The 24,312-nt window shown below is 39.8% G+C and overlaps 1 protein-coding gene across 2 annotated transcripts in view; it reads left to right on the forward strand.

Annotated features, from left to right (window-relative positions):
- gjc2 (gap junction protein gamma 2) overlaps positions 1 to 24,312 on the forward strand; it is a 131,346-nt gene that overhangs the window by 44,319 nt on the left and 62,715 nt on the right. The window contains exon 1 of one of the 2 annotated variants that reach the window (XM_084411626.1): positions 9,011 to 9,258. The exons of the other annotated variant lie outside the window; for it this stretch is intronic. The gene's annotated coding sequence lies outside the window, so the exon portion shown is untranslated. Of the gene's footprint in view, positions 1 to 9,010; positions 9,259 to 24,312 lie in introns of those variants that run through there. 2 annotated transcript variants of the gene reach the window in all.

A 24,312-nucleotide genomic window follows, 5' to 3' on the forward strand; every position in this document is an offset into this window, starting at 1 on the left:
AAACAATTCCAAATGATGAATGCAGTGTCTATGATTAAGTTGGCATGCATGCAACAGTTGCATACCGCATGTACAAGTTTGAGTAAAAAAATACTCCTAGGAGTAGCTAATCCTACATGCATGATACCTCAAATTGCACAATTTGTTAAAGAAATGCTAAAAACACCTTAGCAACCACATAGCAATGGCCTGGCAACCAAATATAACACAATAAAACTATAGCAGTGAGTTTCGCATGAGTCTCACATTTTCTCCAGAATATGTAAAAGTTTCATCTATTAATGCTATTTAGTTTTGCGTTTACTATGCAATGCTATATCTGTGATATCACTGTCAAAATCGAATTTAGCTATTGGCAAATGGAGCAGCCTGTGCCTGTTAAGCAGCTGTTTTTTGAAGTATTGTTATTAACTTCAACTGGACCAAAGTAAATTGAAAAGACTCTAATCTCAGTTTACTGGAAGTTACTGGAAAATACATTGATGCAAGCAAAAATAATTCCGAACAAAAATGTTCTCAAAGACGTACATGTATTTTAAATGTAAATGACTGTGAATAATGTGCTTGTAAAACTCCAAATAATTCCACTCAGCTTGATTCAATGTACATGATAAATCCAATGGGTCTTTCACTACCATCTTCCATCTTATTTGAAAGAACTGCACCTAGGCCATAAGAAGAAGCATCATATGATAAAATGACATCCTTCTGAGGGTCATACTTGTGGACCAGAACTTGTACCAAGTGAAATGTTTTTTTTTAGACTGAGTAAAAGCAGCCTCTTGTTCCAAACCCCAGTTCTATTGCAGCAATGTGTGCACAGGGGTTAATACAGTAAACAAGTTGCGCAAGAAATTATTATAGTAGTTTAAAAGTCCAAAATATGCCTTCAACTGTCACATTAAAACAAGCACTATGGGTGCAGCCCATTCAGAGTGTTTAACAAGTTCTATGATGTTTTCTCTAAACAGGCATTATATTTCAGCTTATACCCTTGCTGCCTTTGTATAAAGGACTGGTCTGGCTTTGAATTTTTATTATTATTTCCTTGTCCACATAAATCTTCGCCGGTGGGCACTTCAATTCACTCAATTCCTCTTTAAACAATTCTGTATGTTAGCTAAGCACTTCAGGCAAGGTTCAGTTATTTCATTTGAAGAAGACGTGATTAAATGCGCATACACAGTGCTGGTTCATGTTTATAGAGCACTAGGATATATGAAATATGTCCATAAAAACTTGAAACATGCTTTCTCCTGTCCGTATACAATCTATCCCACATAGCAACATTGTGGATCAGATCTGGCCCACATCTGGCACATTTTGAATGATGATCTGGCCCACATGCAAGAACTACAACTGACTTCCAGCCACAGCCTTAGATGAAATCAGCTGAAGATAAAAGAAGACATCAAATCTCTCAAGAGTTGTTTAATAGAGGAGGATTAAACAACTCCACAAACAGCATTACCAGCTTTGCTTATTATTAATCAGACTGACTTTATTTCTGTCAGACATCTACAATAGTTATTATTTTTATATATAATATTTATATTTAACCCAATAATATTGGGTTTTATTTAAAGTCACCATAAAATTGATTAGTGTTTCCATTAGTTGGGCTCTTAACTCTTATTTGTAACATTATTATAACATTATTACAAAGTCCTGGATTTCTGCCCACTTAACTTAAACCAAAAACCTTCTATTTACAGTTATACAATATTTATTGGAGATATTAATATAGCAAAAGATAAATGCAGTAATAGATATGTTAGTTACTGAAGTGTATGTTAATTATTTGCCATGTTCAACAGTGTTGGTCATCTAAATATGAAAACATTTAGTGGAAAAAAGTAGTCAATAATAAAAAAATTTTTTAAATAAATAATAATGTTAGAGAAGTATCCTTTACATTTTTACACATAATTTAACCTGTTAAGGAGATACTTGAATGTTTCAATTTGAATATGGAAGACTCCTGTGAATTTTGTGGTGTTGTTAAAGAATCTGTTAACCATCTTTACTTTGGGCATTTCACCCATTTGAACATTGTTTTTTATTTAAAGTGGGTCATATATGTAGTCGAAATGTAAAAGAAATTTTGAATTTGGTGCCTTTGTGACCGAGAAAAGACAAAAAATAACTTCAGGACGCATTTGTATGAAAGACAACAACTCCCACAATGCACCACATTGCACAGCTCCGCAAGCCACTCCCACTAATCCAGAAAGCGCATATCTGCCTATAAGAGAAATCACTCTTCCGTCTACAAGTCTAGCTACCACCAGAGCTTGAAATTAATTTCACATTCACACAAAATGTCTAGATAGTTGGCAAACTCATTAGTGCATTACTCCTCGTTTGTATTTCTTTCGAAAAGGTGAATTATTGCATGGTACCTGGATGTTCAGTCAGAACATATGCGGTGCGAAACTAGGATAGTTCACAACACAAACGTCCGTGTCCTCGTCTGATTCAGAGATTTCGTCCAGGAGAAATTGTCATCGTTGAAATTCTTTGCCACAGACAATCTATGAGTTAGATCTTCTATCTCTGTGTTCGTAGCGGTTCATAGTTGCATAGTGAGATCACCGGCGCCACCAGTCCGCCCTAACCCGAGCCAGTCCGGGCTCCTCGTCCGCGGCAGGCAGGTCTTCTGCCTCGGCTGCTCTTCGCTATAATGCGGCTTGTAAAGGTAGCCACAAACACCTGATTCAAGCATCAGACTTCCGAAATCCTCTTCCTCTAGTCTATATCATATTGAGCACTCTCCTCCGCTATTGTCATAACTTTACATCTGTCTCCACAGCACCTGTTAGCTTAGCTTCAAACAAGATGGAGGATATTGCTTTCAGTTTCAGAGAGTAAAGTCCCACCCACTGATCTGTAATAGGTCTGTAGCGTGAGCGGGTCCCGCCCCCTGGGAAAGATGAGGAACGAGTGCTTGTAGTCTCAACAGAAATCCCCCCCTCTTACACTTCCTCCTACAATGACGCAAAATGACGTTTTTTGCGTCATTGTAGGAGGAAGTGTAAAAGGTAAATAACGGATTTCTCCCGTCTCAGGGGAAAATGAGAGAGTGTTGCACGACCATTCAATAGTATGACTGGGTTTCTAACAATACAAAGCTTAATGCAAATGGGTGAAGTGTCCCTTTAAAGGAGAACTCCGGTCAATTTTAACATTGAGCTCATTTTTTTGTACATTTGGAGTGCTGTCAATACAGAGAACAACAACAAAAATCGGTGTTGCCTACACCGAGTTATTCTATTTTTAAAATTTGCACCCTGTTGACTTCAATGGGGCAAGTAGTAAACCTGCTTTTAGCCTCTTGACATCCTTGATGTGTCATTACAAGTGCACAGAAAATGTGAGTGATTCCTTCTGAGTGAACACGAGTGAATCTGACTGCAGTAGATGTGAAAGATATGTATAAAAATTATGTTATTTAAGCCAGCGCAAATACCTGTGTTTACATCCTGTTTTCGGTTGAAGTCCAAAGTAGTCGATTGCCGAGTTCACGCGCATAGGTTTAGTTGCTATGATCACGCGCGTGAACTCGGCAATCGACTACTTTGGACTTCAACCGAAAACAGCGCGCGGCAACACTTTGATAGCACTTAGCTTAGCCCAGTTCACTCATTAGGATCCAAACAGAGATGAAGCTAGAAGCGACCAAACACCTCCACGTTTTCCATATTTAAATACAGTTACACGAGTAGTTACACGACCAAGTATGGTGACACAAAATAAAAGGTGGCGCTTTTCTAAGTGGGTAAAAAGGATAAATTGAGCGTCAGCGTCAGTTCTGGCAGGCCAGGTAGTCAAGACGCTGCTAATGCTATTTGCTAACAACCCTGTCCCGTCAGCTGATCTGCTCCAGCTGAGCTGCATTAGCTTATTAACTCCCCTCGCTGCTCAATGGCCAAAGCTCAAACAAGGCGCCCTATTTAAAGCACATTCAGTTTGCTCATACATGCTTGCTGCTCACTTCTGCTGCCCGCCACCTCCCCAGCTCCTCCTTATGCATAACGTGGCATTTGCTTTATGTCATGTTGCTTGCTCTGTTCACAGGGGGGATATTTTAGCTCTCACAGTCCTAAACTGTGTGAGCGTTCCCTTATGCTGCTGCTGCTGTCCTCTGACTCTCTGCTATTTCATGGTGCTCATGAAAGGTCAGAGGACTCCCTGAACAGAGCCATACCGCCAAATTTCAATTCAGGAACATCAACTTGTTTGCAATCTATTCAATAAAAATTCTTAAATTATTTTTATTGTCTGTGTGTTCTTGACTTAATGGACCTGACAGAACTATAATGTATGGCGGAATAGCACTTGGGAGCACTTCGACTCGGCGCAGGGAAGGAGACCAGATGCTGTTTTTTTTTTAATGGATGCCATTGGAGAAGAGGCTTAACTATACTGAATAAACCATTCTTGTGAGGAAAACGTGTAGTATTAAGTGTAAAACATGTTGAAGATTAGCGAACAGGCTGCCGATTCATTATAAGCTATTTCCTCAAAAAAGATGTTAATTCAGCGTAGTGAAAGCTCTCCATACGATTTGTAAACAAACAAACAAACGACTTTTATGATTTATTTTCATACAAAATCTGTTGCTCCATCAATGTTCAATAAAAAGTTTTTTTTTTTTTTGCAATCATACACTACGGGAGTAGTGAAAACCACATTTTTCTTAAGGTGTGCCTTTAGTCCCTGCTGTACCAACAATATCTTATTTTACTGTAAAAAATCACAGCAATTATTATCATGCTCCCACAATTCATAGCATAAATGTAAATATTTACTGTAAAATTTACAGAAATTGTTTACAACAATAACAAATAAAAATAAACATACATACAATAACTTACTGTATTTATCTGCATTTCTATATCACTATGTTACAGCTCCTTTTTATGTTACTGAATTTTGCAGATAGGTTGTTCCAAGCATCTTGGAGAAAATGTCACAGTTAAAAAATAGCAGATATTTAAATCACATACTGTACTTTCGGAGGTCCTGTGTGGAACTGCTGGTAAGATTAAAGGGAATGTTAACAGATTTTTAAGACTTCCTCTGCCTTTACAGCAGGGCACAGGATTTATCAATGTTCTTTTGCAATTCAGTGTAGCAAAAGAGTTTAAGGGGAATTTTTTTGTTTGTTTTCTTACAGTTTTGTGCTCAAACAACAAGTTTAAGTGTGAGCCCACCGATCTTGGATATGAGAATGCATTTGCTACCCTATATAGCAACTTCATAGCATGCTGCAGCCTTAAATATATATGTAGTTTGTGTGATGTTCTAGTGATGTCCTTCTGCACTTGATTACAGCGCTAGCCGAACAAGAGGCTTCATATTTTGAGGAAAGTTTCTTTGGCAATGTTGGCATGAACCTTTGGGCAGTTGTTCTAAGTCACCTCAGTGGATTCATGTTTTCATCAAACTCTGTGTAAGGGCCATTGGCCCAAAGGCAGTCGAAGCCTGGCTCAATGAGAAGATGTAACCAAATGAGACTGCCACAACAAAAACTGCCTATAGGTTAGCCGCCACACTAGCTGATGGGTCCACCCAATGTGTCTGTGTGTGTATGTGTGTATTTGTCTGTGACTGAGAGAGAGAAAGTATATGGAGTGGTTCTTTGGAAGGACTTTGGAGTTACATGCTTGTGTAGATTGGGGTCTTCTGTCAGTGTTTCTCTGAGGGCACTTCTCAGTCACATGGCTGAACTTGATCTATTACATAAACCCAGACATCTGTGACCCAAGACTACCCCCATCAACTTAAGATATTTGGAGAAACTGAAGTTGACTTTACAAAGAGCAAAAACTAGCTGCTCACTTCAGCAGCCACTCCAACTGCATCATCCTAACAATGCTATATCTACATTTTTTTGTTGTTGACATTATTCAACTGCTTAAAAAAAGCAAAAGCAAAATGCATTCAATGACCACTTCTTTCAAATTACATGAATTCTTTTCTCACTAAGACCAAAATTTGATGTACCTACAGTCCAATTAGCATATTACATACTCTTTTCATAACCTAAAACAACATAATACAAAACTAAATCAGACAGAAGTTTGCTACATTTCTGCAGTAATACCATGTTGAAATATATTCCAAATCTAAAAAAATTAAATACTATCAAAACAATTAGATGTAGCTGAACACTTACACAGTTGGGGAGACCTTAGGAATAATTTTGTACTGTAATGTAAACATTCTGATGTAACATAAACTGCAGTGAAATTTTCATTGTGTAGTGCCTGTTGTTAGTGTTTTTAGGTCATTGTTTTATTAGTTTTATGAGCTTAGAGTGTGTTTGTTGGGTGACAACATTTGCTATTGTTATGGAAGAATGAGCTGATTTAAGATTTGTATGAAATGTTTTGGTAGTTCAAGTGCGGTTTGAATTTGAAATTACAGTTTTTAAAATTGCTTACACAATTTTTGAAACTATTCCTCCTTTTCTTAAAACACTACACATAAAACCACAAAGCACACAAACGACATGAAAAACATCACACATCTCTTGCAAAGCTTTCAAAACGTTTGAACTCTTCTAAAAAATGTGCTTTTGCGTAGTAACTGTACACACAATCCATCAAATGATTAGCCATGGATTAGGTTTAACATGCCAATCTCATGGATATGACAAATGTAAAACACTACTCTCTTGTGTCTTTTGCTTGTTCAATGGAGTGTACAGGAGTTTGTCATAGACCTCACACGTGTGTATATACAGTATGTATGCACAACAAATTGATCATCTTTAGTTATTGAACTGAACTGAATCAACACTGAACTGACTTGAGCTATATAATGACACTATTGTGCTTGCAATTTTGCAGACTTGGTCTGAAGATTAGGTAAGTGAGTGAGTGAATGGTTTCTCTGAGTAGGCCTCAAGTATCACTTTTAGTGTGTGAGTATTTAAAAAAAAAACGGTAAAGCTGCTTTACAGCAAAATTTGAATTTCAATTTGTGAATCTGCTTTGAAATAATCTGTATAGTATAAAGCGCTTTAGAAATAAAGGTGACTTGACTTGTATGCATATTCAGTATATATTTACAAAATAAATAGAAATGCAAGACTGAAAAAATATTTGCTTCTCAAAACACTGAGTTTTGGTTTTTGAATAAATTAGGTATATTTATACTATAAACAGAAATGCTAGGTTGTAATAATTTATATATTTCTCAAAAGACTGAGTTTTAATTTCTAAGTGAACAAATTAGGTATAAGTGTTTCAGACATGATCATGTGGGTAATCGGTAAATGAGTGTGGCATTTAAATGGCAGTGTGAAACCAAGAGCTGTTAGTTTTGAATGATGTGTCTTCTGTCAAGTCTTCGTTGTCGCTTTTGAATCTGGGTGTGCTCTTTGATACCAATCTTTCATTTGAAAGTCACGTTTTTAGTATCTGTAAAACCGCATTTTTCCATCTTAAAATATTGCTGATTACCTACAAAGCACTAAATGGTTTAGCTCCCCAGTACTTGAGCGAGCTCTTAACGCATTATAGTGCTTCATGTCTATTGAGATCTCAAAATTCCGGCCAGTTGATAATACCTAGAATATCAAAATCGACTGCTGGCGGTAGTTCCTTTTCCTATTTAGCACCAAAACTTTGGAACAGTCTTCCTAACATTGTCCGGGAAGCAGACACACTCTGTCAGTTCAAATCTAGACTAAAAACACATCTCTTTGACCTAGCATACACTTTATAAACTTCTATAATTCAATGTTAGACTGCATAGATTAGGTCAGCCAGAACTGCAAACACTTCACATAAATCCTGATGTACTTGTTACATCATAAGAAGAATGGCTTGTCTATGCTAATATTAGTCTCTCTGTTTATCCCGAGGTTTACCGCAGTCCAGGATGTATCGAATGAAGGTGACTTGACTTGACATGTGTCTAATGTAAATAACTGTGTTTAGCATTTTGTTTTGTTTGTTTTACAATTGCAAACTGAGTGTAAAGCAGATAATGTGCTTGGAGTTTTGGAGAAAAATAGGTATATGAGCGAATGGGTTCACTGAGTGGGCTTCAAGTACCACTTTTAGTGTGCAGGCAACTTTGAAAAACTGTACCTGGGGTGCCAAGCTGAAAGTTGGTAAGGAGAACTGTGTGAAGAGTGTTGAATAACTAACTACTGAGAAATGTGTCCAAGCGACTGTAAAAAATAAAATTATTACATTAACATTTTAAGTCTTGAGATACAGGGTGATATGTGCGGCAATATCTGTGATATGTTCTGTGCTGGAAGTGGGCAGAGAGGCATGGCCTTTGGAGGATGGAAGCCAACAGCCCATCTGAATGGGTCGGCTGCTCATCCAGCCCATAGAGGCTTATAAGGACACGCATGTCCATGGAAGTCCACCAGTAGTTTTCTGCTCACTGAACATACATTGCTCTGTCATAGCATATCTATTAGCAAAAACAATGGTTGGGCACTCCCTCTAGACAACGGCCTTTCTTCTGTAGAGCTGTGATAAGCGGAACAAATTAAAAGCAGAAAGATATTAAAGTTTGTCTCTGTCTTTCTGGATTAATGATAAACAATTTATTGTTGGAGTTAGGGTTTATACAGGGCCTTAATAAAGTTACTCAGTTAATAATATTATATAATAGCTGCAAAGTAAAATTATCATATGTAGTCAAGTAAACAGAAAACAGTTCTCTCAAAAAATTCAATTCTCTGCAGAGTCGGGTGAAGTACTAGGCTATGTTACATGACAATGTGTAAATGGCAGATTTATTGTAGTATTTCCAAATTGTATTATTATAAGTGAGCAGTACGTACTCTATTACCTGCCTGCTATGTTCTACAAGATCACAGTAGAGTGATCATTTACAACAATAACTGTGCTGGAACACCCCAGCAGTCAGTCTTGGATTTTAAACCCTTGATCCAGGGCAATTAGCCAAAGGAACTATTCCCCCCCTCTTTATACTTCCTCTCTCGACAGTTGGGTATGCAAAACGAGCTAGACTCAGAGATGAGTGTGAGGCTTGAGTGAGAGAGACGGTCTCTCATGAGCTGTCCACAATGGGCTTGTGGGATGCGGAGCTGTCTGTCTCTTGCGCGCTGCAACTTTTAGACAATAATAAATCACAATTCCATTTGACTGTGGACAGGCGACCACAAGTGGAATGCTGAGACGACGCCACAGTTTTGCGGAAAATTATGACCGGATGGAGCATGAGTCTTCTGAAGGTGTTTCCTTGGCGCAACTTCCTAAGGTCTGTATGTAGTTTTTCTTGTTGTCTACAACAAGTGTACTTGTTCTTGTTGTCTTACAAGTGTAAGAGGCGAATGATATAAGCGATTTTAAAGTGAGCATCATGCTAAAATTATTATTTTACTTACTTTTTTTATAGGAATGGTTGCATTGGTTCTTAGTAATTCTTCATGTTATGTTACATTTTGCAATTATTCAAGTAGAAGATAAGTGACCAGATTATGAGACATATTTGAAGGTATGACGGAATGTGTGAAATGTAGACAACAGTAGTATAATATCATAAAGACTTATGAATGAACATCATTATAATCCATTACCATAGAAATTTGGGTAACCTTTATTTATTTATTTATCAAAAAAGTCTTAGCCCTTTAATTTATTTAAATACATGCTCTGTACTAATAAATATAATTTAAATGTAGCTAAATCTGCTGCTTTGACTCCTGCAAAAGGACATTCACACCAAGACTGTTGCCAACTGTATTAAATGGAAAGTAGCTAAATCCTGCTCGAAAAGTCGCTGTCGCTAGGTCATTACTTACAAATTGTAGTCGGTTACTGATTCCAAATTACATGACAAAAATTGCAGTTAGTAATGTCATCCATTTCATTACACATTTAGGGGGATATAATCAGACTACTTTTTTGATTACTTTTAGTAGGTGTGGGTGAAATGACAAAATCTTATATCAGATATGAGTAATTTTATTTCACAACAATGATGTATATCACAATATAGTTATGTTTGCTTTAAATAAGGTTATGATTTTTTTTGACACCATTGAAATTTCCTAGTCCAATACGACTAATAATACAAGCAGGGCTAGAAATAGCTGAGATTCACTGCAGACTCGTTTGGAAGATTTTTTATTATATATATATATATATCAATGACTTTTCAGGTGTATTTAAATATAAGATCTTCTATAATCTATAATAACATTAAACATATATCATGTTTCCTCCAAACAACGTTTTCTTAAGTATCAAGACACATGAAATATGAAAGGTCAGTGAACAACATTTGAACAACATTTATGAATTGTGTGTGGCACAAACACATTCAACTGAATTTCTGCTTAATTACCTGTTTGATTTTGGCCAAATTAAAGATACATCGTGTACGAATCTGCATGTGTGGTGCATGAGGAATTTAACAGGTCACACAAACATTTTAAATACATTTATCCTCAGCTTTAAGAAAACTGTAGAAAGTTTTGGATGGCAACCTCTCAGTTTAGTGCTTTGAAAATCAACTGTTATTAAACCATTTGAAGGTGAATCCTGTTTTAAGGGAAAGGGAAGCTAATGTGCATTCTAAAAATCTAAATAATTTGGATAATAATCTATCATATATAATTGACTCATCCCTTTTCTTAAAAGGGTTGAAATGTGATGTTTTTCATTTTATAAAACGTTTTGTTTTGAGGATGTTACTATTGTTTTTTTTTTTTTTAAACCAAGTTGCTACCTAATCATGTAGTTCTATTCTAATACAAGAATTGTCTAAAATAATTTCAACTGCTGGTTCTATTTCCCCCCCAGAAATTAAAGAGTATCCTATTAATGAGTTGATCGTCCCCAAGTTCATCCTCACAATTTTTTATTTATTATTTAAAATAGAGATTACAATTCTCCCACGATTCTGATCAGACAGCTAAACAAAAAAGATATGCAATTTACAAGAGATTCTGACAAAATGTTAGTTGATATGTGTGTGTGTGTGTATATATATATATATATATATATATATATATATATATATATATATGAATGATTCAATGAATCACTCATAGAGACCTCACTTTTTCATTACTGGATGAATCAGTGATTTTGAACAAATCTCTTTAATGAATAATTCAATGTCAACGTATTCAATGTATTTTTAACAGTCACATGTCACCACCTACTGGTGCAATTACGTAATTGATACAATCTTTATTTGAAGCATCAACTTACTTTCAAAATGTGATTTACTATGTCTTGATCGCTACCATAGACATCAGTGTTTATATCCGATATTATAAACTTTTTTTTATAGTATTTCTGTGACCATTTTAATTACTGTAACACAGAAATAATGATCCTGTGTGGTTGAAAAGACTGTTCGTGAAGCAGTTTCATAGGCCTATCTATACATGACAACTGCTGACTCAGTGGCATCTGAATGTGTGCTGTGATCATACGTGTCAAAGGTTTAATAGACACTGTCATTTAGGAGTAAAATTGCATAGATGTTTGAATTGAGATTGTGATCTTTTAATGATTAATCATGCAATTTTATTGCGCTATGTTTTTGTGCTGAATTCGTATCGCTTTCATAGGCTATTTGGAAAATAAAAGATAGAAATCCCATTCATTTCCCTAACAAGATCAAAACAATTTGAACTGGAATAGTTGCAATTCACTGCCATCATAAAGCTCAGATGCGTCAGGGTGTTTATTAATATAACTCCAATTGTATTCGTCTGAAAGAAGAAAGTCATATACACCCAGAATGGCATTCTGTTGTTGTTTCTTATTCACTCACCTGTCAAACTGCTGTATAAACACAATAACACACTTGTAGCTGTTATGGCTGTATATCAGGGCGATACGTTTAGAATCGCCTTTGACCGCTTCAGAGTGGCTGGCTACGGGCATGCACTAACATGTCCTTAAAACAACCCTTAAAGGGGTCATATAATGGCATTTTTGTACAAGCTAATATGATTCTTTAGGGTCTAAATTAAAAGTTTGTAATATACTTTAATTAAAAATTCTCATTAGTATGGTAAGAAAACGTACTCGGTTACTAACTGTAACGAGGTATGTTGTTACGGGAAGAAGGAGGCGGGAACCGGCGAACATTTAAACACTTTAATGACATAAAATAAAACAAATACAAAACGAAAGTAAAAGACAGCAGCCCCTCACGGACGACTGCTGTCACACAAAACAGAAACAAAACATCAAATAAAACACAGGCCTGTTCCTCTCTCGCTCTTCACTGTCTTCGCTCCTCCTTTATGCTTCCACTCCTACGTGAGAGATGCGAGACCGGTGCGTCGCGCACGTGTCGCTCATTATCAATCACGCCACCGGCCTCGCGCCGTCCTCCCACGGCCCTCGACCTCGTCGTGCTCGCCACACTAACGTAACCTTGGTTCTCTCTAGAAGAGGGAACGAGTACTGCGTAATATCTTACGCTAGGGGAAAATCTCTTTTCCGCGAGATATTGAAGCCAAAAATTATCCTTAATTTTGAAATAATGTAAAACGCGTTGCGGCAGCATGCAGACATAGGCAAGACGGCTTGTGCGCCTATTGGCTGCCCTGCGGCAACTGCGGCAGCCTATCGAGAGAGGCCCTTCGTGACGTCAGATCCAGCGTCACATCCCGCCAAAACGGGCGTGGCTTGGGCCTATAAATACAGCTCGACAGGCTGATAGAATCTGGTTTTTCATCACCGAAGCGAACCAGAGCGTGTTGCAGGCACGGCAAAGATACGCAGTACTCGTTCCCTCTTCTAGAGAGAACCGAGGTTACGTCAGTAACCGAGTACGTTCTCTTACGAGAGGTCTCTCGAACTGCGTAATATCTTACGCTAGGGGAACACAGTGTAAAACGGCGAAAAAGAACGGAGGTCCACGCTCGACGCGATACTCGTGCTTTTAGCCAGAACTGCAGTGGGCGCATGCGAAGCAGACCCAACTGGAGTACTGATGATGCTGAGGCCATGAGACCCAGCATTCTCTGAAACTTTCTGAGTGGGACTATAGTGCCGCAGCGGAAGGATTTCGTCATGCGCTGAATATTCAGTCTGTGCTGTGGCGATAGTTGTGCTGTCATAGACAGCGAGTCCAGTTCTGTGCCCAGAAAATATATTCTCTGACTGGGAGACAGTGAACTCTTCGCCCAATTGACTTTGAGACCTAGATTCTCGAGATGTTCGAGTAATATGGTCCTGTGTTCTATGAGCTCTGAGTGTGATCGAGCTAGAATCAGCCAATCGTCCAAGTAGTTCAAAACTCGCAAGCCCCGAAGTTTCAGGGGTGCAAGCGCCGCGTACATGCACATCGTGAATGTACGGGGTGCTAGGGACAAGCCGAACGGCAGGACTGTGTATTGATATGCCTGGCCCTCGAAGGCGAATCTCAAAAATCGCCTGTGACGTGACGCTATTTGTATTTGGAAATACGCGTCCTTCAGATCTATTGACATAAACCAGTCCCCTTGGCGAATTTGCGTGAGGATTTTCCTAGTTGTGAGCATTCTGAACCGGCGTTTCGAAAGCACTTTGTTCAGCTGTCTCAGATCTAGAATGGGTCTGAGACCCCCGTTTTTTTTGGTACCAGAAAATATCTGCTGTATAGACCCCCTTCGCTCTGAGCTTGAGATAAAGGCTCTATGGCCCCTTTGCTCAACAGTTTTGCTATTCCGGCTCGAAGTAGATGTGCTACTTCCTTTTCTACCGTAGTTTCGAAATCGCACCGCATAACGGCGGGGACGTCGAGCGAACTGTAGCGAATAGCCTCTCTTTATAATGTTCAGCACCCATTCTGATACCCCGGGAAGCTTTGCCCATGCACTTGCATGAATAGCTAGGGGTTGAATGAGATCTGGGCTCTGGCCAGACGTGGTGGCGACCGAAGAGCACAGGTATGCTGTAACATAGACGCCGTGCTTGCAGCGTTCGAGGCGGGGGGCGCGCTGATCACAGCGGGCAGCCTGCCCGCGCTCGGCTCTCTTATGGCGGCTTGCTGTCTCGCCGAAGCAGTCTCGCCGAAAGATGCCAGGCGAGTCCACAAAGTCACCATGGGCATCAGCTCGCAGTGAGGGCAGCCGCCGTCAGCGAACGCGAGAGCTGCATGTTCCTCACCCAGGCAGGAAACGCAGATGACATGGCGGTCCCCATCGCTGAGTGGGGCTCGACACAAGCCACAGAAGGTGCGAGGCATCTTAAAGACGCTCTGCTTTTTTAGAAAAGAGAGTGTGAGTCGCGGCGGCGAACACACACTTAGCAGAGAAAGGATATAACACGCCGGACAGCGTAGCAGGAACGGCAACTGAAGGCGGCGAGTTGTCGGCCAGCGGCTTCAGATGTAAACAGCTCATCCCGCAGAAGGCTTTATCAGACGGTGCGGCTTCTTCCTCTCAGGATCCAGCGATGCGAGCGCTTCGCTGAAGAGATGAAAAATCTGATTCTATCAGCCTGTCGAGCTGTATTTATAGGCCCAAGCCACGCCCGTTTCGGCGGGACGTGACGCAGTGGGCGCGAACGAAGGGCCTCTCTCGATAGGCTGCTGCAGTTGCCGCAGGGCAGCCAATAGGCGTGCGAGCCGTCTTGCCTATGTCTGCATGATGCCGCAACGCGTTTTACATTATTTTAAAATGAAGGATCATTTTTGGCTTCAATATCTCGCGGAAAAGAGATTTTCCCCTAGCGTAAGATATTACGCAGTACGAGAGACCTCTCGTAAGAGAACACTCATTTGACCTCGTGTTGCCTTGACAACAGTTGAGGGTATATTTTGAAGAATGGCAGCGGGAGTCTCTGAGGACACTGTGCAACCGTATCAATTTGAACCGGAGTCGGACCCGAACAAAATGACGGCCCCGAAGAAGTTCGACAATTAAAGGAGTCATAACCTGCAATTTTCACTTTTCCACGAGAATCAATGTATGTTATGATCGACTTACGATTATACACTGGCCGGGAAGCCGATATTTAAAAGTGAAACGTTTGTTTACCTCAGGGTAAATAAACCAGCGCGCGTGCACGCGCACTCAAATACGAGATTTTGATTTCAGCTCCCTCTTGACGTCATGAGGTAGTAGGATATACCATATATGGACACTGCAGCAGGAAGCCCACCCTTCCCCTCTCCCCCTCATATTCAGTTCAGTCGAGAAAGATGGAGAAACCGAGTGCACACCGGACTTGCTCTGTGGTTGATTGCCATAAAAAACATGTAAATGTGTTTTATCTCCCAAAATCGGACGAAACTATCAGGGACCAGTGGATGAAATTCATTTTTAATGATGCTGTCCCAACAACCCTTTCAACTGGCGTATCGTTATGTGTGTGCGCTTTATTGTATATTATATAACTATGACAACATATCATTGTATTGATTTTTTATAGAATAGATAACGATACATAGATAAATAAAACAAACAGTCAAGTAATAATAAACATAAAGAAAAAACACGTTACCTGTCTAAAGAAGAAAAATATTGAATGTCTAAATAACGTGAAACAAGGCAAAAACAGCACATGATAGTAAACGTCTCATCTCAATAACCACTGTAAGCTGATAAAATAAGTAGACTACATCTCCGTTAATGTAATCGACATCAAATAAAAGGTAAACCTATGTGGGAGAAAATAGCAACAAACGTTTTACCGATGTTAATGTATGTCTCAGTCAAAATGATTGTCTTTACCATTCAGAGACATCTTGATGCAGACGTCCATCCAACAACTCTACATCTTCCCTTTCCAGCTCTGGTTCAGAGTCCGGCTCAAACATGTAGGGTTGAATCCCGCAGGTCGCGGCCGGGTCGGGTTCATTCACCACTTGCGCCATGATGTCAGTTTGTAATGATGCTGAAGTTACCTGCGTGTCAACCCCCCTCCTTCCTTCAACCAATCAACGCGCCCCTCATTTGCATTATTAAAATGAGCGTCCACGACAGCCAAAACATCGCATTGATCTCGCGAGACAATAATGCCTTCAGAAATAAGGGTAAAAGTAGGTCTGTGTTTATTTTTTTTCCACTTTTCTTTTTTAGAAGGGCCTGAAAGACTATAATACAGCAGTAGGTATCCAATGTAATACTAGGTTATGACTCCTTTAAGGCTCGAACAGGACGTTTCTGAATGGTTGGTTAATGTAATGTCACTTTGATCTATCTTTGTGTGTACAGGCAGGGTAGAGTAGTGAGATACAAACGCTATGTGTTTACTGATGTATACGTTAGTTCATTGACAGATTGATGTTACAGCTAATGGTCATGAAAATTTTTTTCCGGTAATTCACTAGTTCACACTTACAAATAAGTCAGATAGAATAAATGCGTATTTGGCGTGCTGTCCGTTGTTCATTATAAACGTGGGATTATGAATTATATTGAGAACGTCGTACATATGTGACCCCTAGGGGGCGCTCTGACACACACAATTTGGATATCTAAACTAGAAAACCCAAACAGCGCTCCCCTTTAACCTATTTAGGCAGGTTGTATCCAATGAAGGCACAGAAATGGGACTGATGTACTCAAATATAATTTTATTAAACACTAGACAATAATATACTGATTGGCAATCAGAGCAGACAAATGTTCCCCGTAGGTAACAGTGAACAATTCTGCAATAAATAAATCACAGTGAATAAAAGTCTCATAGTAAATGAGGTACAGGATATAAAGTCTAACAATATCAAGACTACAGTGAATAAAGTCGAATAAATAGATACTGTTCACATACACACAACACTCCAACACTGCAAGAGACACTAACCAAATCGGCCGTGCATATGTAACCTTTGGTTAAATATAAAAATACCCGACTACGCCACCTAGGTTCCTTCTCTACCCAGGAAAGTATAAAGTAATACAAATAACCCCAAAAGAGAGTTAAACCAAAAAGAATTACAACAAGAGGAAGGACCCTGCTGGTTCGGATTGCACTGAAGACGGAGACGTGACTTTCCAAAAATATACCAAATTTATTTAAGTCATTCACTTAAAAACATCAAAATAGATCTCAAATACAGCTTACCAATTAATACCGACAGAAACAAGAGACCACAATTTGACCACTTTAACAGAAGGGAAAAACACAGCAAATCAGTGAGTAAACAGAACATAAAACAAGTGTCACACCAAATAAAGTGAATATCAAAAGAAAACAAATACACTCCCCCTTCTATTAAGCCTCAATATCACAGTTCCCGCCACCAGCAGATATAACTGGCAAATGGATTGAATAGGAAAAAAAACCAATGGAAGCACCTATGGTGTTGATATGGTGTTACTAGGTGGCTGGTAGTTGTCACAGATGGTTACTATGGAGTTTTTATAGAGTTCTTAGCATGATCTTGGCATGATTTAACACTTAACTAATCACTATTAGCATGTAGCTATTCACTGCTAGCATGTGTAGTATGTTGGAAGTGATGTTTGCTAGCATGAGTCAAAAGAGCCAAACCTCATCTCTATACGATGTTCTGATACAGAGATATAGGTCTTACAAAACGGTTGCTAGGGTACTCGAGTTTGGTTGCTATGGAGTTGCTTGGGAGCTGGAAGATTTAAACTTAACAAGTTTATAGTGGTTTGAAGTTTACAGTAGTTTACAGTAGTTTGAAGTTTGACAGATAGATAAATAAGTTAGATAGACACACACAAACACACACACACACACACACATACACACACACACACCCACTAACTCGCTCACACACTCACTCATAAACTCAGTGTGTGTGTCTGAGTTTAGAGTTTATAAGTGTATACATTGATGAGTTTATAAGTGTATGAGTTCTTGAGTTTTGAGTTTATAAGTTTAAATCAGTTTAGAGTTTATAAGTTTAAATGAGATTAAGAGTTCAGAGTTGATTAATTTATGAGTTTAAGAGTTCATAAGTTTATGAATTCATAAGTTTATAAGTTAATTAGTTTATAAGTGTTTATAGTTTATAGTTTATTAGTTTAAATGAGTCTCAATGGCTCATATAGTATATAGAACGGCAGTTTGGTTTAGTCTTCAAGGTGTTTAGATTTAAATTTTTGTCGGTTTGAATTTTTTAGAACTCCCCAATGTAAGTCAATGGAGTTTTTGAATGAGTTTTTTCGAGTTTTGATCGTCATTTTTAGGAAAACCGTAAGTCCGATCAGTCTGAAAAGATATAGCATACCGAGTCAGATCAGTTTGAGTGTCTGAGCCGAGTTTGGAGTATGTAGAGTTAAAGCTCTAGGAGGAGTTTGATATAGATTTTTTTAGGGTCAGAAGAATAATAATAATAAGTTTAAATAGGATTTCAATATGTTGGCTTTCTCAAGCCAACTTAATAAGTTTAAATAGGATTTCAATATGTTGGCTCTCTCAAGCCAACTTAATAATAACTAGATGCGAAAGTTCGTCGAGACAAACTTTAAGTTGGCTTGAGAAAGTTTGGACCGGAAAGTTTTTTGCTAGGCGGTTGTTAGGATGTTATGGGTGGTCGCTATGATGTTGCTAGGTGGTTGCTAAGGTATTCTGGGTGGTTGCTAGGCGGTTGCTAGGGTGTTTTGGGTGGTTGCTAGGTGGTTGCTAGGGTGTTCTGGGTGGTTGCTAGGATATTTTTGGTGGTTGCTAGGGTCTTTTGGGTGGTTGCTAGGCGGTTGCTAGGGTCTTTTGGGTGGTTGCTAGGGTCTTTTGGGTAATTGCTAGGCGGTTGCTAGGGTGTTTTGGGTGGTTGCTAGGGTCTTTTGGGTGGTTGCTAGGCGGTTGCTAGGGTATTTTGGATGGTTACTAGGGTGTTCTGGGTGGTTGCTAAGCAGTTGCTAGGGTGTTATGGGTGGTTGCTAGGGTGTTTTGGGTGGTTGCTAAGATATTTTGGGTGGTTGCTAGGGTCTTTTGGGTGGTTGCTAGGCGGTTGCTAGGGTATTTTGGGTGGTTGCTAGGGTGTTCTGGGTGGTTGCTAGGGTATTTTGGGTGGTTGCTAGAGTGTTCTGGGTGGTTGTTAGGCAGTTGCTACGGTGTTCTGAGTGGTTGCTATGGTGTTGCTAGGGTGTCCTAAGGTATTTTGGGTGGTTGCTAGGGTGTTCTGGGTGGTTGCTATGGTGTTGCTAGGGTGTTCTAAGGTATTTTGGGTGGTTGCTAGGGTGTTCTGGGTGGTTGCTATGGTGTAGCTAGGGTGTTCTAAGGTATTTTGGGTGGTTGCTAGGGTGTTCTGAGTGGTTGCTATGGTGTTGCTAGGGTGTTCTAAGGTATTTTGGATGGTTGCTAGGGTGTTCTGGGTGGTTGTTAGGCAGTTGCTAGGGTGTTCTAAGGTATTTTGGATGGTTGCTAGGGTGTTCTGGGTGGTTGTTAGGCAGTTGCTAGGGTGTTCTGAGTGGTTGCTATGGTGTTGCTAGGGTGTCCTAAGGTATTTTGGGTGGTTGCTAGGGTGTTCTGAGTGGTTGCTATGGTGTTGCTATGGTGTTCTAAGGTATTTTGGGTGGTTGCTATGGTGTTGCTAGGGTGTTCTAAGGTATTTTGGGTGGTTGCTAGGGTGTTCTGGGTGGTTGTTAGGCAGTTGCTAGGGTGTTCTGAGTGGTTGCTATGGTGTTGCTAGGGTGTTCTAAGGTATTTTGGGTGGTTGCTAGGGTGTTCTGAGTGGTTGCTATGGTGTTGCTAGGGTGTTCTAAGGTATTTTGGGTGGTTGCTAGGGTGTTCTGGGTGGTTGCTAGGCGGTTGCTAGGGTGTTCTGGGTGGTTGCTATGGTATTCAGGGCGGTTGATATGGTGTTACTAGGTGGTTGGTAGTTGTCACAGATGGTTACTATGGAGTTTTTGGCATGATTCAACACTTAACTAATTGCTATTAGCATGTAGCTATTCACTGCTAGCATGTGTAGCATGTTGGAAGTGCTGTTTGCTAGCATGAGTCAAAAGAGCCAAAACTCATCTCTATACGATGTTCTGATACAGAGATATAGGTCTTGCAAAACGGTTGCTAGGGTACTCAAGTTTGGTTGCTATGGAGTTGCTTGGGAGCTGGAAGCTTTAAACTTAAGAAGTTTAAAGTGGTTTGAAGTTTAAAGTAGTTTACGAGTTTTAGAGTTTTGAGTTAATAAGTTTAAATGAGTTTAGAGTTTAAGTTTAAATGAGTTTAGAGTGTGTGTGTGTGTGTGTGTGTGTGTGTGTGTGTGTGTGTGTGTGTGTGTGTGTGTGTGTGTGTGTGTGTGTGTGAACACACACACACACACACACACACACACACACTCAGAGTTTATGAGTTTAGAGTTTATAAGTGTATAAATGGATGAGTTTATAAGTGTACAAGTTTTTGAGTTTAGTGTATAAGTTTAAATGAGTTTTGAGTTTATAAGTTTAAATGAGTTTAAGAGTTCAGAGTTTATTAATTTATGAGTTTAAGAGTTCATAAGTCTATGAATTCATGAGTTTATTAGTTAATTAGTTATTAAATTTAAGTTAATTAGTTTATAAGTGTATGAGATTAGAGTTTATTAGTTTAAATGAGTTTCATTGGCTAATATATATAGAACGGCAGTTTGGTTTAGTCTTCAAGGTGTTTAGATTTGAATTTTTGTCGGTTGGTGAGTTTGAATCTGGATTTGAATTTTTTAGAACTCCCCAATGTAAGTCAATGGGAGTTTTTCCGAGTTTTGATCGTCATTTGTAGGAAAACCGTAAGTCCGATCAGTCTGAAAAGATATAGCAACTAACTTCAGATCAGTTTGAGTGTCTGAGCCGAGTTTGGAGTATGTAGAGTTAAAGCTCTAGGGCGAGTTTGAGTCAACAGTTTTTCACAGAAGATTAATAATAACTAGATGCGAAAGTTCGTCGAGACAAACTTTAAGTTGGCTTGAGAAAGTTTGGACCGGAAAGTTTTTTGCTAGGCGGTTGTTAGGATGTTATGGGTGGTCGCTATGGTGTTGCTAGGCGGTTGCTAAGGTATTCTGGGTGGTTGCTAGGCGGTTGCTAGGGTATTTTGGGTGGTTGCTAGGGTGTTTTGGGTGGTTGCTAGGGTGTTTTGGGTGGTTGCTAGGCGGTTGCCAGGGTCTTTTGTGTGGTTGCTAGGCGGTTGCTAGGGTGTTCTGGGTGGTTGCTAGGATATTTTGGGTGGTTGCTAGGGTCTTTTGGGTGGTTGCTAGGGTATTTTGGGTGGTTGCTAGGCGGTTGCTAGGGTGTTTTGGGTGGTTGCTAGGCGGTTTTGGGTGGTTGCTAGGCGGTTGCTAGGGTATTTTGGGTGGTTGCTAGGGTGTTCTGGGTGGTTGCTAGGCAGTTGCTAGGGTGTTATGGGTGGTTGCTATGGTGTTGCTAGGCGTTGCTAAGGTATTCTGGGTGGTTGCTAGGTGGTGGCCAGGGTGTTCTGGGTGGTTGCTAGGCTGTTTTGGGTGGTTGCTAGGGTATTCTGGGTGGTTGCTAGGGTCTTTTGGGTGGTTGCTAGGCGGTTGCTAGGGTCTTTTGGGTGGTTGCTAGGGTCTTTTGGGTGGTTGCTACGGTGTTCTGGGTGGTTGCTAGGGTCTTTTGGGTGGTTGCTAGGCGGTTGCTAGGGTGTTCTGGGGGGTTGCTATGGTATTCAGGGCGGTTGATATGGTGTTACTAGGTGGTTGGTAGTTATCACAGATGGTTACTATGGAGTTTTTATAGAGTTCTTAGCATGATCTTGGCATGATTTAACACTTAACTAATCGCTATTAGCATGTAGCTATTCACTGCTAGCATATGTAGCATGTTGGAAGTGCTGTTTGCTAGCATGAGTCAAAAGAGCCAAACCTCATCTCTATACGATGTTCTGATACAGAGATATAGGTCTTGCAAAACGGTTGCTAGGGTACTCAAGTTTGGTTGCTATGGAGTTGCTTGGGAGCTGGGAGCTTTAAACTTAAGAAGTTTAAATTGGTTTGAAGTTTAAAGTAGTTTAAAGTAGTTTGAAGTTTATGATAGATATATAAATAAGTTAGATAGATACAAACAAACAACACACACACACACACACACACACACACACACACACACACACACACACACACACACACACACACTCACACACAGACTACCTCGCTCACACACTCACTCAGACACACACACACACACACACACACACACTCAGAGTTTATGAGTTTAGAGTTTATAAGTGTACAAGTTTTTGAGTTTAGAGTTTATAAGTTTAAATGAGTTTAGAGTTCAGAATTTATTAATTTATGAGTTTAAGAGTTCATAAGTCTATGAATTCATGAGTTTATTAGTTAATTAGTTATTAAATTTAAGTTAATTAGTTTATAAGTGTATGAGATTAGAGTTTATTAGTTTAAATGAGTTTCATTGGCTAATATATATAGAATGGCAGTTTGAATTAGTTTTCAAGGGATTTAGATTTAAATTTTTGTCGGTTGGTGAGTTTGAATTTTTTTAGAATGCCCAATGTTAAGTCAATGGGAGTTTTTCCGAGTTTTGATCGTCATTTGTAGGAAAACCGTAAGTCCGATCAGTCTGAAAAGATAAAGCAACTCGAGTCAGAACAGTTTGAAGGTCTGAGCCGAGTTTGGAGTATGTAGAGTTAAAGCTCTAGGAGGAGATTGAGTGTAATTTTTTGGTAAGAAGAATAATAATAATAAGTTTAAATAGAATTTCAATATGTTGGCTCTCTCAAGCCAACTTAATAATAAGTTTAAGTACAATATCAGTAAGTTGGCTTTCTCAAGCCAACTTAACTAGATGCGAAAGTTCTTCGAGACAAACTTTAAGTTGGCTTGAGAAAGTTTGGAGCAGAACGTTTTTTTGCTAGGCGGTTGCTAGGATGTTATGGGTGGTTGCTATGGTGTTGCTAGGGTATTTTGGGCGGTTGCTAGGGTGTTCTGGGTGGTTGCTAGGTGGTTGCTAGGGTGTCCTGGGTGGTTGCTAAGGTCTTTTGGGTGGTTGCTAGGCAGTTGCTAGGGTTTTCTGGGTGGTTGCTAGGCTGTTTTGGGTGGTTGCTAGGCGGTTGCTAGGATATTTCTGATGGTTGCTAGGGTCTTTTGGGTGGTTGCTAGGCGGTTGCTAGGATATTTTAGGTGGTTGCTAGGGTCTTTTGGGTGGTTGCTAGGTGGTTGCTAGGGTCTTTTGGGTGGTTGCTAGGATATTTTAGGTGGTTGCTAGGCGGTTGCTAGGGTCTTTTGGGTGGTTGCTAGGCGGTTGCTAGGATATTTTAGGTGGTTGCTAGGGTCTATTGGGTGGTTGCTAGGCGGTTGCTAGGGTCTTTTGGGTGGTTGCTAGGGTCTTTTGGGTGGTTGCTAGGCGGTTGCTAGGGTGTTTTGGGTGGTTGCTAGGATATTTTGGGTGGTTGCTAGGGTCTTTTGGGTGGTTGCTAGGCGGTTGCTAGGGTGTTTTGGGTGGTTGCTAGGATCTTTTGGGTGGTTGCTAGGGTCTTTTGGGTGGTTGCTAGGCGGTTGCTAGGGTGTTTTGGGTGGTTGCTAGGGTCTTTTGGGTGGTTGCTAGGCGGTTGCTAGGTCTTTTGGGTGGTTGCTAGGATATTTTGGGTGGTTGCTAGGGTCTTTTGGGTGGTTGCTAGGGTATTTAGGGTGGTTGCTAGGGTGTTCTGGGTGGTTGCTAGGCGGTTGGTAGGGTGTTCTGGGTGGTTGCTAGGGTCTTTTGGGTAGTTGCTAGGCGGTTGCTAGGATATTTTGGGTAGTTGCTAGGGTCTTTTGGGTGGTTGCTAGGATATTTTCGGTGGTTGCTAGGGGTCTTTTGGGTGGTTGCTAGGTGGTTGCTAGGGTATTTTATTTTACAGGCAGGGTAGAGTAGTGAGATACAAACGCTATGTGTTTACTGATGTATACGTTAGTTCATTGACAGATTGATGTTACAGCTAATGGTCATGAAAATTTTTTTCCGGTAATTCACTAGTTCACACTTACAAATAAGTCAGATAGAATAAATGCGTATTTGGCGTGCTGTCCGTTGTTCATTATAAACGTGGGATTATGAATTATATTGAGAACGTCGTACATATGTGACCCCTAGGGGGCGCTCTGACACACACAATTTGGATATCTAAACTAGAAAACCCAAACAGCGCTCCCCTTTAACCTATTTAGGCAGGTTGTATCCAATGAAGGCACAGAAATGGGACTGATGTACTCAAATATAATTTTATTAAACACTAGACAATAATATACTGATTGGCAATCAGAGCAGACAAATGTTCCCCGTAGGTAACAGTGAACAATTCTGCAATAAATAAATCACAGTGAATAAAAGTCTCATAGTAAATGAGGTACAGGATATAAAGTCTAACAATATCAAGACTACAGTGAATAAAGTCGAATAAATAGATACTGTTCACATACACACAACACTCCAACACTGCAAGAGACACT

The sequence above is a fragment of the Rutilus rutilus genome (assembly GCF_951802725.1).
Source record: "Rutilus rutilus genome assembly, chromosome: 6".
Lineage (NCBI taxonomy): Eukaryota > Metazoa > Chordata > Actinopteri > Cypriniformes > Leuciscidae > Rutilus > Rutilus rutilus.